Here is a 16,423-nt window from a genome sequence, read left to right on the forward strand (position 1 = left end):
GCAGTCAGCAAGGTTGAGCCGTTGCCGGTGGATACGACCTGGTTGCTACCGCCGCAGCAAGACCATCCCGCTTTGCGGCGGGCTCTGGTGAATACCAGTAGCAACCTAGAACCGGTCCACCGACAGTCCACGCCAATCCCTCGCTGACACAGAGGATCCACATCCAGCCTGCCGAATCCTAACAGTAGATCCGGCCATGGATCCCGCTGAGGTGCCGCTGCCAAGTCTCGCTGACATATCCACGGTGGTCACCCAGCAATCCCGACTGATCGCCCAACAAGTTCACCAGCTGTCGCACTTGACCACCATGCTACAGCAACTTCAGTCACAGCTACAGCAGCAACCATCTCCTCCGCCGGCTCCTGTACCTCCTCCGCAGCGAGCGGCCGCTCCTAACCTCCGCTTGTCCCTGCCGGACAAATTTGATGGGGACTCTAGACTCTGCCGTGGTTTCCTGTCACAATGTTCCCTACATTTGGAGATGTTGTCGCACCAATTTCCTACAGAACGGTCGAAGGTGGCTTTCGTGGTTAGTCTCCTGTCTGGGAAAGCCCTGTCATGGGCCACACCGCTCTGGGACCGCGATGATCCTGTCACCGCCACTGTACAGTCCTTCTTCGCTGAGGTTCGCAGTGTCTTCGAGGAACCAGCCCGAGCTTCTTCTGCCGAAACTGCCTTGCTGAACCTGGTTCAGGGAAATACTTCTGTAGGCGAATATGCCATCCAATTTCGTACCCTCGCCTCTGAATTATCTTGGAACAATGAGGCCCTCTGCGCGACCTTTAAAAAAGGCCTATCCAGTAACGTCAAATATGTGCTGGCCGCACGAGAAATTCCTGCCAACCTGCATGAACTTATCCATTTGGCCACCCGCATTGACATGCGTTTTTCTGAAAGACATCAGGAGCTCCGCCAGGAAAAAGACCTTGATCTCTGGGCACCTCTCTCACAGTATCCTTTGCAATCTACCCCTGTGCCTCCCGCCAAGGAGGCTATGCAAGTGGATCGGTCTCGCCTGACCCATGAAGAGAGGACTCGCCGCAGAGATAAAAATTTATGTCTGTACTGCGCTAGTATCGAACATTCCTTGGTGGATTGCCCTATTCGTCCTCCACGTCTGGGAAACGCACGCACGCACCCAGCTCACGTGGGAGTGGCGTCTCTTGGTCTGAAGTCTGCCTCTCCACGTCTCACTGTGCCCGTACGGATTTCTCCTTCTGCCAACTCCTCCTTCTCAGCTGTGGCCTTCTTGGATTCTGGTTCTGCGGGAAATTTCATGACCCCTTTTGTTAATAAGTTCAACATCCCTGTGACCCGTCTCGCCATGCCGCTCTACATTTCCTCGGTCAACGGAGTGAAATTGGACTGCACTGTGCGTTACCGGACAGAACCTCTGCTCATGAGCATTGGATTGCATCACGAAAAAATTGAACTTTTTGTTTTGCCCAACTGCACCTCTAAAGTCCTCCTCGGTATGACATGGCTCCAACGCCACTCTCCTACCCTTGACTGGACCACCGGGGAGATCAAGAGCTGGGGTGCTTCTTGCCACAAAAGATGCCTCACGTCTGCCCCCAGTCCCGTCTGTCAAACCTCAGTGTCTCCCCCTATACCTAGTCTCCCCAAGGCCTATCAGGACTCTGCCGTGCCTCCTCATAGCCCCCGTCCTGGTAACACTCTGCCCCATGCCAAGCTTCACCCTCTGCCCCCCCTCCCCATTCCCATTCCTTCTGAACTGCCTGCCGTTGATGACCATACCCAGGACTTCACTGTCCTCCAGAAGGAGACTCTACAATCGCTCCCAATGTCCTCGTCCCATGTGGAGCGACATCCGGACAAAAAGAGGGGGAGACCTAAGGGGGGGGTACTGTTACGTCGAGCGCTCCGGGTCCCTGCTCCTCCCCGGAGCGCTTGCGGCGTTCCTCTCTCTGCAGCGCCCCGGTCAGACCCACTGACCGGGAGCGCTGAATTGACAAGGCCGGCGGGGATGCGATTCGCATAGCGGGACACGCCCGCCCGCGAATCGCATCCCAGGTTGCTCACCTGTCCCGGTCCCCGGCTGTCTCGTCCTGGCGCGCGCGGCTCCGCTCCTTAGGGCGCGCGCGCGCCAGCGCTCTAAGATTTAAAGGGCCAGTGCACCAATGATTGGTGCCTGGCCCAATCTGTCTAATTAGCCTCCACCTGCTCCCTGTCTATTTAACCTCACTTCCCCTTCCCTTCCTGGCTGGATCTTGTTGCCATTGTGCCTGGAGAAAGCGTTTATTGTGTTTGCCATAACTGTGTTCCTGACCTCTTGCTATATCCATTGACTACGAACCTTGCCGCCTGCCCCGACCTTCTGCTACGTCTGACCTTGCCTCTGTCTAGTCCTACTGTTCCACGCCTTCTCAGCAGTCAGCGAGGTTGAGCCGTTGCCGGTGGATACGACCTGGTTGCTACCACCGCAGCAAGACCATCCCGCTTTGCGGCGGGCTCTGGTGAATACCAGTAGCAACCTAGAACCGGTCCACCGACACGATCCACGCCAATCCCTCGCTGACACAGAGGATCCACATCCAGCCTGCCGAATCCTAACAGTGCGATCTCCGATAACAAATAACAAAGCAGATATCAGTGTAAAGGCAACAAGGATTGAGAAGAGAGAATGGTGTGAGAGGTGAGAAGTGGAAAGGTGGGGGTGAAGGAGTAGTGCTAGAAAAGAAAGGAGAGAGAAGAGAAAGAATAAGAATAGTTAGAGAGTAAAAAAATCAGGAAGACATTGTCAAGATAGAGTACTCACCACAGAAGGCGGCAAGATCCGGACTCTCTAGACACCCAGGCAATGCTGGACAGCGATAGTTGTTGAGTGTGACAAGGGCAATAAGAGGGCCTAGGTCATTGTGGGGTGGTGCACAGCCTGGAGGAGACATGTGGTGACCAGATCAGGGAGAACTTTTTTGTTTTTTATAAACAAACTGGTGCCAGAAAGTTAAACAGATTTGTATATGACTTCTATAAAAAAAAATCTTAATTCCTCCAGTACTTATCAGTACTTATACTACAGAGGAAGTTCTTTTCTTTTAGAATTTCCTTTCTGTCTGACTGCAGTGCTCTCTGCTGACACCTCTGTCCATGTCAGGAAGTGTCCAGAGCAGGATAAGTTTGCTATGGGGATTTGCACCTACTCTGGAGAGTTCCTAAAATGGACAGAGGTGTCAGCAGAGAGCACTGTGGTCAGACAGAAAGGAAATTTAAAAAGAAAAGAACTTCCTGATGAGCATACAGCAGCTGATAAGTACTGGAAGGATTAAGATTTTTTTTTTTAATACATGTGATTTACAAATCTGTTTAACTTTCTGGTACCAGTTGATTTAAATAAAAAATGTTTTCCAGCGGAGTACCCCTTTAACTAATGTGATCCCAACAGGTTTTGTGCCAAATTGTGTAGTGGCCATCGGAAAAAAGGGTCTGGGTCTCCAAAAAGGAGCATATCCCCAACAGTTTTGAAAAATCCCAACATATTTACTAATGTTCCCACATATGTAGGGATCTGGAAAAACCAACAGCTTAGAGCAGTTGTGAAAAAACAAAACGTAGGAAAAATGTGTAAATACAGTGGAAAAATATCTGTCGAAAAAACACCAAGAAAACTCCACTCCACTCTTAGTGAATCAGGGCCATTGTGGGTTTTTTACCCTTACTGTTGGAAACTAACCTGATGCATTTACAAACCGTAAGCCAACTGCAATGCAGCCTGATAATTTTTTTTTCACATTTTGTTATGTTGAGGCATTATGCTAAAATACAAAAACATAAATCAACCAATTACCAATTAATACAGAATGTAAATGAGAATGTAAGAAATGCAGAATTTAAGAATTTTTTTTTAAATAAAGTAAAAAGGAAAAACTGAAATTACGAAAATTCTAATTCAGCTCTGGCTCCTCCAATTTTCCTTGATTATCTCTGAGATGTTTCTACACCTTGACTGGAGTCATCTATGGTAAATTCAGGTTGGACAGGATTTGGAAAGCCCCCAAAATGGTTGTCCCCGATGGACCCCATCCAGCCCGTCAGAGTTTGGGAGGATTTGCAGAGAATTAGTACAAACCTTGTGGCAGCATAGCCAAGAAGACTGGAGGCTGTAAATATTTGCCAAAGGGGCTCCAACTAAGTACTGATTAAAGGGTCTGAATACTTATGTCAATGCAATAATTAATTTTTTTCTTTACAATAAATTAGGAAAAAATTCTATCTCTCTGTTTTCACCTTGTTAATATTAGTGATGAGCGGCAGGGGGCCATATTTGAATTTGCGGTATTTCGTGAATAAATGGATGAATGTATGCAAAATTGGCATATTTGCTATGTTCTTCCCCCCCCCCCCCCCATGCGAAAATTCGTAATGAAATTTGCATAGTGCACATGCGCGATTATATCTTTCACCTAAAAGAAGGAAGGGATCAGTGTCCTCTGACTGGAAATGCCGATCACATATTTGCATCTATATTCACATATTTGCATATTCGTAAAAGAAGGAAGAAACGAATGTTCGTCATTACAAATATATATATCCAACAAAGTAAGAGATGAAATGATAGCCGGCACTCACCAGTCTTCTTGAATATCTTCTTTTATTATACTCACATATAAAATGGGTAGGGAACAGACGCAGGGGGGTCACCTGGGCTACAAAGCTCAGTTTCGTGCAGCAGGTGCACTTCGTCCGGCCGGACGAAGTGTGCCTGCTGCACGAAACGGAGCTTTGTAGCCCATGTAACCCTCCTGCGTCTGTTCCCTACCCATTATATATGTGAGTATAATAAAAGAAGATATTCAAGAAGACTGGTGAGTGCCGGCTATCATTTCATCTCTTACTTTGTTGGATTTATATGAACGCCGTTTACTAGCCAGAGCACCACTGTCACCATTGCACTGTCACTGTCACCATCAGTGACCACTGTCACCATCAGTGCGAGCGTTGCCCAGAGAGACTGCACTTAATCCCCATACACACAGTGCCGTATGCATATCTACCATATGAACAAATATATATCACTATATTCTAAATATTTGCGAAATTGCGAAGTGCAGATATTCACTTTAAAAATTAACACTAGTCAATATGTGGTATTGAGCGCAAAATGACAGGAAAAAAAGAAAAAACCATGAAAGGGTCTGAAGACTTTCCAAATGCAATGTACAGTATTTTACATAAGTGACTCCACCCCTCAAATTTTTTTAAATATTTTATTATAGCTTTTTAAATGACAGCACTGAATAAATGACCCTCTGCTACAATGTAAAGTAGTGAGTGCATAGCCTGTATAACAGTGTTTAATGTTGTGTCTGAAAACAAGCTTGGTCAGTTCATCACCTTTAGGCTATGCTTCTACTTGGTTTTTTGTCCTGCATTTTTTTGGTTTGAAAAAAAAAAAGCAAGAAAAAACGCCAGTGCAATTTCCTGCATCTGGTGTTTTTTCATTTGTGTGGAAATTGCATTTTTGGCCCCTTTGACGTTTTTTTTTTTGTGTCCAAAATTTGGTGGGTACCAAAAAAAAAAATAAATGTAAAAAAAAGGATGCAGTAGTGATGAAAAAAATGTATGTAACGAAATTTATATATTTTTTTATAACAAAATTTTTAATAAAGTGCGTGCTTCCCTTTTTGTTCTCTCTTTTTTTGACATGTTTTAGGTAGTACTACTACTCTGCTTCAGTATGTCACAGTACATGCTGGCCTTTGTGGTCTCCTCAATGAACTGTAGCTCCCCAGGGCCAGCTGCACTCATGCAGGTCCAGACTTTAATGCTCCCTCCACCATGCTTGACTGTAGACAAGACACACTTGTCCATATACTCCTCACCTGATTTCCACCATACATGCTTGACACCATCTGAACCAAATACGTTTTTCTTGGTCTAATAAGACCACAGGACATGGTTCCAGCAAACTGTTTGTGGGTTTTCTTGTGCTTTCTTTTAAGAGGGGCTTTCTTTTTGGACAACAGCCATGTACACCAATTTGATACAGTATGCAGTGTTTGACCTGAGCACCGAAAGATCCCCAATGTCTATATCTCAAAGACGACTTCTGGATATAATGCTGAGCACATGCACTCAACTTATTTGGTCGACCATGGTAAGGCCTGTTCTAAATTAAACCTGTCTGGTCTTTCCCACCATGCTGCAGTTAAGTTTCAGGGTCCTGGAAATCTTCTTAGAGGCTAGACATGTTTATGTAGAGCAGAGAGTTCTTTGCCTTGGTTTCTGTGATGCTTTGTCTGTGGGGTAGTGTGGCCCAGAGCCCGGGGCTTGTTCGGGCAGCAGTGGGATTGCCTGGCCACTGGATCGTTCTCGGGCTTGGAGTCTCGGAGGCAGTGGTCGCCGCCCAGCGCTATACCAGTGTCAGGTTAGGGACCCACTCTGATTAGGTGGCCTTGACGGGGCGAGTGGGCTTATGCTTTGTGATCAAAATGTATACTAACAACCTGTTAGTTTTTGAAATTATGCTGAGAAGCAAGTAAATCAAAATACAAACAGTGGATGTGCGGCTGTGTTTCTCTATTTTTGTTGCACAACACCAGATTTATGACACCTGCTCCCCATTCACACCTGAGACCTTGTAACACTAATGAGTCACATAACATTAGGGAGGGAAAATGGCTTATTAGGTCCAATATGGACATTTCCACTCAGGGATGTACTCACATTTGTTGACAAGGTTTAGACAGTAATGGTTGTGTGTTGAGTTATTTTGAGCAGACACCACATTAAACACTGTTATATAGGCTGTGCACTCACTACTATACATTGTAGCAAAGTGTCATTTCTATAGCGTTTTCACATGAAAAGATATAATAAAATATTTACAAACATGCGAGGGATGTACTTACTTATGTGAGATACTGTAAATGTAAACTGAATGCAAGCGATAATGAAAAACATGGACATGCTGAATATATATAAGGTATTCAGAGTCACCTCAGACACGCTGTGTTAGGAAATCAATTAACAGAGATATAAGGGCTTATAACTCACTCTGATATATACTGTAAGTGAAACTCACATCTAGTGTGAACAGTACTCAGCATTGCTACAATTGGAGTTGATAGGCATTCTGCCTCAGGACATATTAAGAAACAGAAAAATAGGTAATAATAATTCCATATGACAATGACCGAGTGTACAGAACAAGAAAAGTGTTCTACTGAGATTGATGTGGAAGAATTTGACACTTTTTTTTCTTGACACACTTTAAAGGGGTACTTCACTGGCCAGCATTCAGAACATTTAGTTCCAAACGCTGTGCACGCTGCAAGGGTTGGCCCCGCCCCCTCGTGACATCACACCCGCCCCCTAAATTCAAGTCTATGCCATAGACTTGAATTGAGGGGGCGGGTGTGACATCACGAGGGGGGCAGGGCTGACCCCACGCAGTGTGCGCACAACATGTTCAGAATGCTGTCCAGTAGAGTACCCCCTTTAAACCAACTTACCTAAGGTTCTTTGATCAATTTTTCTTTCTCCACCATATCCTGGAGGGTTTTTGAGTGTTCTATGCATAGTATACATCTTAGGCCCCTTTAACACTACAGTTATGTTCCTTCATTCTGACATCCGTTATTCAGCAATAATGAGTCATGAAAAAAAATGGATGAAATAGTTGAATACAACGGATGATAACTAATGACCAATTTTAACGGCTATTCTGTCAAAATTACAGACATGTGCCATCTGTTATCACCCGTTATAGTCCGTTATTTTATGTCCGTTATTTTATTTCCATGGGACTTCCTGGTTGTAGTACTGTACTGAGCATGCTCAGTTCAAAAAATGGATCATTAAAAAACGGACAATAACAGATAATAACAGATGTTTTTTGTGAACATCCATTTCCCATAGACTTCAATGTTAAATTTTAACGGACGTTATTTCACTTTCATTTTTGCCTGAAGAAAAATGAGTGCATGCACACTCTTTTGTGCCAGCAAAAATAACGGAGATTAGTAATAATGGACATACCTGATGCAAAAGTATGGTCAAAAAATCCCATTGACATGAATGGGATTTTTTGAATGCCGTTTTCAAGACAATTTGACGGGAGTAATGACAGAGGTTTTTACAGAATGATACCTGTAGTGTGAAAGGGGCCTTGATAACATGTCCACCAGTTGAAGTTGGACTGCCAAGGATAGTTTTTTTTACATTTTGCTTTGTCATTATAGCATTTCTGGGCTGTTCATTCAGCTTTTGCTATTGTTAACAAAGAAATCAGAGAATAATATTTTCCTCTTAAAGTGTCATAGCCTTGGTGCGATTCATGCAATTCATGCAAACCAGAGGTTAAACTCACAGCCAATTTGTCCCACCGAGGAAAAAGCCATTTCTTCCGGTTCCCTATCTGGCCATGCTGTCTACTTACAGCACCAGTAGTGCCCGCATGTGACAGAGGCAGGGTTGAACTGCAGAACATGGTCTAACCGGGAAAGACGTGCGTGTAGTGCATAGCGCTCTCTCTTATATTACAAATATGAGGCTAACATTCTACACAGATCTTATCTTTTCACCTGCACCACTGGTATCCCTACTCCACCTGTGACCCTGGAAGTGCTCCTCTGCCCTCCTTCCCATCAGAACCCCTGTGAGAGTAGCTGTAGCGTACTGATTACTGGGTGGCCTCCTAGGTCTGTTTATAGAGACAATGCCCTGCCCAGTGTGAATCAGGGGACTGAGAAGTCTGGACAGTGGAACAGTGAAGTCTGCATTAGGGAACAGATGAGTCTGGAGGGAAGGGGGGGGGGGGGGGTAAATAAGTCACAAAAGGTAACCCTCACTTTCATAGTCTTCTTAGTCCTTTTCAAGTGTACTCCTGATGTTATATAACTATTTCAAATCTTGTCCTGTACATTTTCCTCATTTTCTTTTCCTCTATTTAATATTTACTGTTGCCTTAGTAGAGGGGGACTAAAGCTTTAGTTTGACAATACCTGTAGTTGTATCTTGACTGCCAAAATCTGAAAATGGCAGCAAGAGATAGAATGTCAGACTTGTATACTGAGGCCATTGTGTGATGACCACATCTGTTTCTGCATAGCTTTGGACAACCCCTTTAAAGGAAGCGGTCATCTGTTCACCCACACCAAACTCAATTCATCTCACGTGAGCACTCAGTCAGCGCAGCACTCACATGACTCTCGGCAATGAATATTCATATCCTTTTAGAGAAATCAGTATGGAATCCTAATAAAACTATGTCTAACATACAGTATGTATTGCTGGTGGAATTACGTTTAACTTACATTGTTATTTTGGCAATTTTAAAGGGGTTCTCCGGTGCTTAGACATCTTATCCCCTGTCCAAAGAATAGGGGATAAGATGCCTGATCGCAGGAGTCCCGCCGCTGGGGACCCCTGGGATCTTGCACGCGGCACCCCGTTTGTAATCAGTTTGATTAGCGGCGACCACAGGGCGGGCGGCGTGTGACATCACGCCCCCGTGTGACGTTACGCTCCGCCCCTCAATGCAAGCCTACGAGAGGGGGCGTGATAGCTGTCACACCCCTCCCGTAGGCTTGCATTGAGGGGCAGAGCGTGACGTCACACGGGGGCGAAGGCATGACGTCACATGCCGCCGGCCTTGTGGTCGTCGGTAATCAGACCCGGAGCGAACACGCTCCAGGGACTGATTACAAACGGGGTGCTGCGTGCAAGATCCCAGGGGTCCCCAGCGGCGGGACTCCTGCTATCAGGCATCTTATCCCCTATCCTTTGGATAAGGGATAAGATGTCTAAGCACCGGAGAACCCCTTTAATGCATTATAATATGTGTAAATTCGGTGATCATGAGTCAAAAAGGATTCTCATATAATGTATATTTTGACTATACTGTCAATGTGGATTAATTATGTTTTCTGTTCTCATATAGTATACATAGACTGGATGCAGCTAGGACTGGAATATACTTTATCTGTGTAACGGCAGATCGTGCTGTATGGTGTGATGATATTACACAAAGCAGGCTGTCATGGTGTCAGCTCTACTAATGTGACAGCAATCTGAAATCACTAAACACATCATAGACCTCAAGTCGTGTTGTGTCTGTATTCAAGTGATTGACATACAAGCATTATTTTCCCAGTGTCACTAAAGGCAGGGAGATGGCAGAATACATGAGCTGTGTCACCTATATATTTGTCGATACACAGATACTTCTCTGCCAGAGGAAGTGTCATGGTGAACTCAATAAATTAGTTCAAAAGTGGCCTGGACGTGTTTTTGGAGAGTTACATTACATAATATAACATTACATTATATAACATTACATAAGATAACATTACATTACATTACATAACATTACAGGTTATGGATACTTGTGACCTCAACTTTTTACCAAAAAAAAAAATGTGTGTCACAATAGCTAGGGAACAATGCAGCCCTACTGTCACCCCTGTCATTGTCTCTACCGACTGGGTAGATCCACCCTAAATGCCCCCGACTGGGCAACGGTCCCTACACTCACTATGTGCATGGGCCTCTAAAGTGATGGTCTTACAGGCCAGGTCAATAACACATTTTCAAGTGAAAGACAGAATCAGAATACAAAGGAATTAACAGAAACAAGTCAGAGAACCAGGAGGACAATGCAGTACCAAATCAGAACCAGAATCAAAGTAATACAAGTAGGGGTCATACCAGGAGAGTCATAGTCAGGTCCTAATTAGCAGGCAAAAGGCAAGTTCAGGGTCAAGGAACACAAAATACCTGAATTACACTAGTAAGGGTATAGACAACAATTGATTGCATCTATGACAAGCATACCCCTGTTTGAATGTCCTGCTGTCAGGCGTTGTGAGCTCTGGCACCGCAGCTGATTGGTCCAGCTCTTTCATATACTGATAGGATGAGCAGGCCTTGTCTTACAGAGATTAGCGGCTCTGTATCAAGCAGAACTGGCCTTTGTAACTATATGGGATGCTTCCAAACACTGAAGGAAGATAAGTCCCTGACATCGTGGCTGATCTGAATTTTAATAAAAGGTTTGCAGAGACAATGTCACATGGAGCAGTCAGCATCTCACTAATACCTTTAAGTGTAGGGTTACACATGCGGTATTTTACTGCGTATTTGCTACTGCATATATTCCTACCCATTGACTTCAATTGGTAGAAAAATAGACAGCAGCAAATGCACAGCAGTAAATATGACACGTGTGACCCTACCCTAAGGATGTTGGTCTATGTAGTGTGAAAAGATATAATTGCAAATAAGGCAAAAAAAAAAAATAACATTTGTTCTTCTAGCAGCCAGCGGGATTTCATAATGAAAACACTTATGAATTGTGGTAATAAGGGAGTATACTTACTACACTGTTCAGAAGGCAATGTGATCTACATAGTCTGTAAAAATCAAAAATTTAAAATGTGCATTGTAGAAGATATCTTGTACTTACAGAAAAAAAAGTAAATTGTTTAGTTAATACCCATCATTTTACAGTAAAACTTACAAAAATGTCTTTTTTGACCTAGTAGAGCTTCTCCTATCTGGAGAATCCTTTTAAATTTTACAATTAAATTGCCATTTTCTGGCTGGTTTCAGCTGGAGAAGCAATCTGTCGTGTACTGATTTATCTGCCACATATTTCTTATATATTTACTGACACCTTTCCATATTTAAGTGAGAAGCGGACAACTCCATGCACTTGCTATTTTAGATTGTATGTCTCTTTAAATCTGGAGCTCATTGGTTTTTGGATAATGTGTCTCTTTAAATCTTGAAGTCATTGTCCTTGGTCTATTTTTGGTTTAAATACTTTGCATGTTTATATGGTTTTATGCTATGAATAAAGCGGTTATCTGCTTGAAATGCGTTTTGTGCCATTTTGTGAAAGCGCTAGTGCTATTTTGTGGACCATTTGTTTGTATTGCATGCCTCAATTTTAACAGAATGCTAAATAAAATGTGAGTTTGCACTGAGAAAACAGGTGGATTTCTGGGTCGATGGCATAAAAATTTAATTATATATATATATGTTTACATAGTATACAAAAAAAGAAGATTGCAGCAGCACACATTGGTCAAAAAATTTAGGCTCTTAGTGCACTTTTTGATCAAAACGTTTCCCCCCCATCCATCACGTGGAGGTGGCCTCATTTAGGATGGGACCCTAACACAAATTCTGAGCCTATCATTCATATCCAATCACTTCTGTTGGGCATGTAGCCTCTGACTGGGTGACAGCCTCTGGCTGGATCCATTAACAATTTAAAACACCTCCTGTGAAAAAGGGGGAGGGGTGCACGGCTACAGAGGGTGCCATTCCCCCTGAGTTGTACAAACAAGCAAAAAGAAAAATAGCCAGCACAACAACCTAATACACAGGTGCATGCTGCTGTGGCAAATACAGAGTATACAAAAAAAGAGAATTGCAGCAGCACACATTGGTCAAAACATGGAGGCTCTTAGCGCACTTTTTCATCAAAACTTGTCCCCCCATCCACCACAGGGAGGTGGCCTCATTTACAGGGCCGGTTTTAGGCTTAGCGTGGCCCTAGGCAAAATCAAAAGAGGGGCCCCAAAAGTCGTAAGAGTGCACTAACCAGATTTGCAAATTTTTGGTCACTTTAAATACCATAAAAAATATGTAAAAAAGCAATTGAAAAGTCTCATCAAAACAAAAATGGTACCGATAAAAACTACAAATCACAGCGCAAAAAATGACCTCATACATCCCCATATACAGAAAAATAAAAGAGTTATAGGGATCAGAATAGTACAATTTTATATTTTTGTATAGTTCCCCCACATTAGGTTGGCAGTATAGTTCCTCCACATTAGGTTGGCTGTATAGTTCCTCCACATTAGGTTGGCTGTATAGTTCCTCCACATTAGGTTGGCTGTATAGTTCCCCCACATTAGATAGGCAGTATAGTTCCCCCACATTAGGTTGGCAGTATAGTTCCCCCCACATTAGGTTGGCAGTATAGTTCCCCCTCATTAGGTTGGCAGTATAGTTCCCCCCACATTAGGTTGTAGTTCCCCCACATTAGGTAGACAGTATACTTCCCCCACATTAGGTTGGCAGTATAGTTTCCCCACATTAGATTGGCAGTATAGTTCCCCCACATTAAGTTGGCAGTATGTTCCCCCACATTAGGTAGACAGTATAGTTCCCCCACATTAGGTAGACAGTATAGTTCCCCCACATTTGGTTGGCAGTATAGATCCCCCACATTAGGTTGGCAGTATAGTTCCCCCACATTAGGTTGCAGTTCCCCTTAATTAGGTTGGCAGTATGTTCCCCTATATTAGGTTTGCAGTATAGTTCCCCCCACATTAGGTTGGCAGTATAGTTCCCCCCACATTAGGTTGGCAGTATAGTTCCCCCCCCCCCCCCACATTAGGTTGTAGTTCCCCCACATTAGGTTGGCAGTATAGTTTCCCCACATTAGGTTGTAGTTCCCCCACATTAGGCTGTAGTTCCCCCACATTAGGTAGACAGTATAGTTCCCCCACATTAGGTTGGCAGTATAGTTCCCCCACGTTAGGTTGACAGCATAGATCCCCCACATTAGATTGGCAGTATGTTCCCCCACATTAGGTTGGCAATGTGTTCCCCACATTAGGTAGGCAGTATGTTGCCCCACATTAGGTAGGCAGTATGTTCCCCCACATAAGGTTGCAGTTCTACCCCATTAGGATGGCAGTATGTTCCCCCCATTAGGTAGGCAGTATAGTTTCCCCACATTAGGTGCAGTACGTTCCCCCACATTAGGTAGGTAGTATGTTCCCCCACATTAGGTTGCAGCCCCCCCCCATTAGGTAGGCAGTATGTTCCCCCACATTAGGTTGCAGTCCCCCCCCCCATTAGGTTTGCAGTATGTTCCCCCACATTAGGTAGGCAGTATAGTTTCCCCACATTAGGTGCAGTATGTTTCCTTATATTAGGCTGGCAGTATAGTTCCCCCACATTAGGTAGCAGTCCCCCCCCCATTAGATAGGCAGTGTGTTCCCCCACATTAGGTTGCAGTTCCCCCCCAATAGGTTGGCAGTATGTTCCCCCCATTAGGTAGGCAGTATAGTTTCCCCACATTAGGCTGGCAGTATAGTTCCCCCCCTTTAGGTTGGCAGTATGTTCCCCCCCACATTAGGTTGCAGTTCCCCCCCCATTAGATTGGCAGTATGTTCCCCCACATTAGGTTGCAGTCCCCCCCCATTAGGTAGGCAGTATGTTCCCCCACATTAGGTTGGCAGTATAGTTCCCCTCTCCCCCCTACTTTTTTATTTTTCACATTTCCTTACCTGGCCACGCTCCGCAGGCTCAGGTAATGTGGCGGGTCTTCTGGGCTGTGGGGATAATATGACAAGTGACGTCTCTTGCCGGGTCCTCTATGCTGCGTCAGGGACGTCACTTCTCATTTTCTGCAGCTGGACACAGAACGCTTCACGACACAGTTTTTTTCACTACACCGGCGCTGCAGGAAATGAGGAATGACACCGGCGCTGCAGGAAAAGGCGGCGCTGCAGACACTTTAAAACATTTGCCCCCCCCCCTACTGAGCACCCGGCAGGGGGCCCCCTGGGGGATGGGGGCCCTAGGCAATTGCCTGGGTTGCCCCCCCAACGCAGGCCCTGCTCATTTAGGATGGCACCCTAGCATAAATTCTGAGCCTAACACTCATATCCACTCACCTCTGTTGGGCATGTAGCCGCTGACTGGGTGACATGTTGGATCCATTAACAATTTAAAATCACCTCCTGTGGAAAAAATATATATATATATATATATATATATATATATATATATATATATAGCGTTTTTCTACAACCAAATAAATTATGCATGAAGAAAGCCTAAATGAATTGCCAAGAAAACATACACAAAAACATGCTGCAAAGTAGCCTAGCCTTAATAGAGCTATTATATGTTGTTAGGACATGCCGGGACAAAACATATTTACTGCTGCTCCAAGCTATAGAGGCAAAAGATTATAAAAAAAAAATAAAAAATAAATAAAAACATTATAAAATTGTAAAAGTAAAACCAAAAAGAAATGTAAAGACTGTAAAAGCATTTTAAGGGCTCAAGCTCATGGTCCTATTGTGGCTCTGTTTGTACAGAGGTGTAAAAGTGCTACTGCAGAGATGAACGAGCCCTGTATTGTATTGTACCTGTGTATACCTCTTATTTCATATGGTGGCTTCTGTAAGATGTTTTATGTCAGATTCAAATGGAATCTGACAGAGAAAAATGATGCATGTCCATCAGATACCGTAAGTATGGAGAAGCACTGCTTCTATGGAAGAAAATCTCCATACACAGTTGGGGTTAGAAGTCCTGTGGTTTGTGGAAGACAATGTTATAAATAGATTAGGGGGGAATTCTAAATAGTTTATGAAATACTGTAGTTAGAGGATTCAATTACATTAGCGTTTCTTTCCTTTATAAAAAGATGAAGAATATTACAAAAACTTTTTACACTGCTCTGCATAATGAACCAATGTTGAGTAAAATGTGATTTACAGCACTATTGGATTCTTCCCATCTTAAGAGATGCACTAACTCCAATAATTCAGAAGGACACAAATCATCTGTCAAAAAGAAACAATTGGGCGTCTATACCAAGTATGCCGCCACAAGCTAAAAGAGCACCCTAAGCATCATAATTCAGCATGGGAACAGGTGCACTTATTTTGTATGGGGGCACAAAGGGGTCCCTTATTGTGTGCGGTGGTACTTACTATGTGTAGGAGCACTAAGGGGCACTTACTGTGTGTAAGAGCACTAGGTGCTGTGTCCCACTGGGATCCTTTTGTTACCTGTGCTTCAGTGTATTATCTTATATTTTATATATTATATGTGTCATACTTCCTTTTATGCTATTTGATACTGATTTGCACTAATTGAACCTTGTTTTAAGCAATTGTGAATGTATGTACCAGGCAAGGCTGTGAGCACTAAAGTGTTAACACACACATACAAAACTTCAGGACTTGCCAGAAGGGAGGTAAGGCTTATCTAGCTCAGTCTCTATTCATTAAGAAGTTAGAAAGCAGTGCAGGACAGCATGGAGTGAGTAGTTCTGGCTGAGCTGCCTGCTCAGGCAGACAGCAGCCTCTTGCAGAAAGGGAGAGCTCCAAGAAAGGAGCTTACCCATGTCTAACCAAGACAGTTTGGAGCAATACCAGCTTCTGCTAAGAAGTCATAATATGAATGCAAGAGTGAAAGGAGTCAGGAGCAGCATATCTTATAAAATTGATGGCTTTTTCCCAGGATAGGCCACCAATATTGGATTTTCACCCTGGTATAGGATCATTTTATTTGTAGGAAACTGGAGCTGTATGAATTCAGCACATGCAGGACTAGGGTATTGTAAAGGAATGTGGGCTGGTGTCGATGCAGGTGAGGACATCGGTGGTGCACTTCAATGACAGCAACGTAATAAAGT

The sequence above is a fragment of the Hyla sarda genome, chromosome 2, assembly GCF_029499605.1.
Source record: "Hyla sarda isolate aHylSar1 chromosome 2, aHylSar1.hap1, whole genome shotgun sequence".
Classification (NCBI taxonomy): domain Eukaryota; kingdom Metazoa; phylum Chordata; class Amphibia; order Anura; family Hylidae; genus Hyla; species Hyla sarda.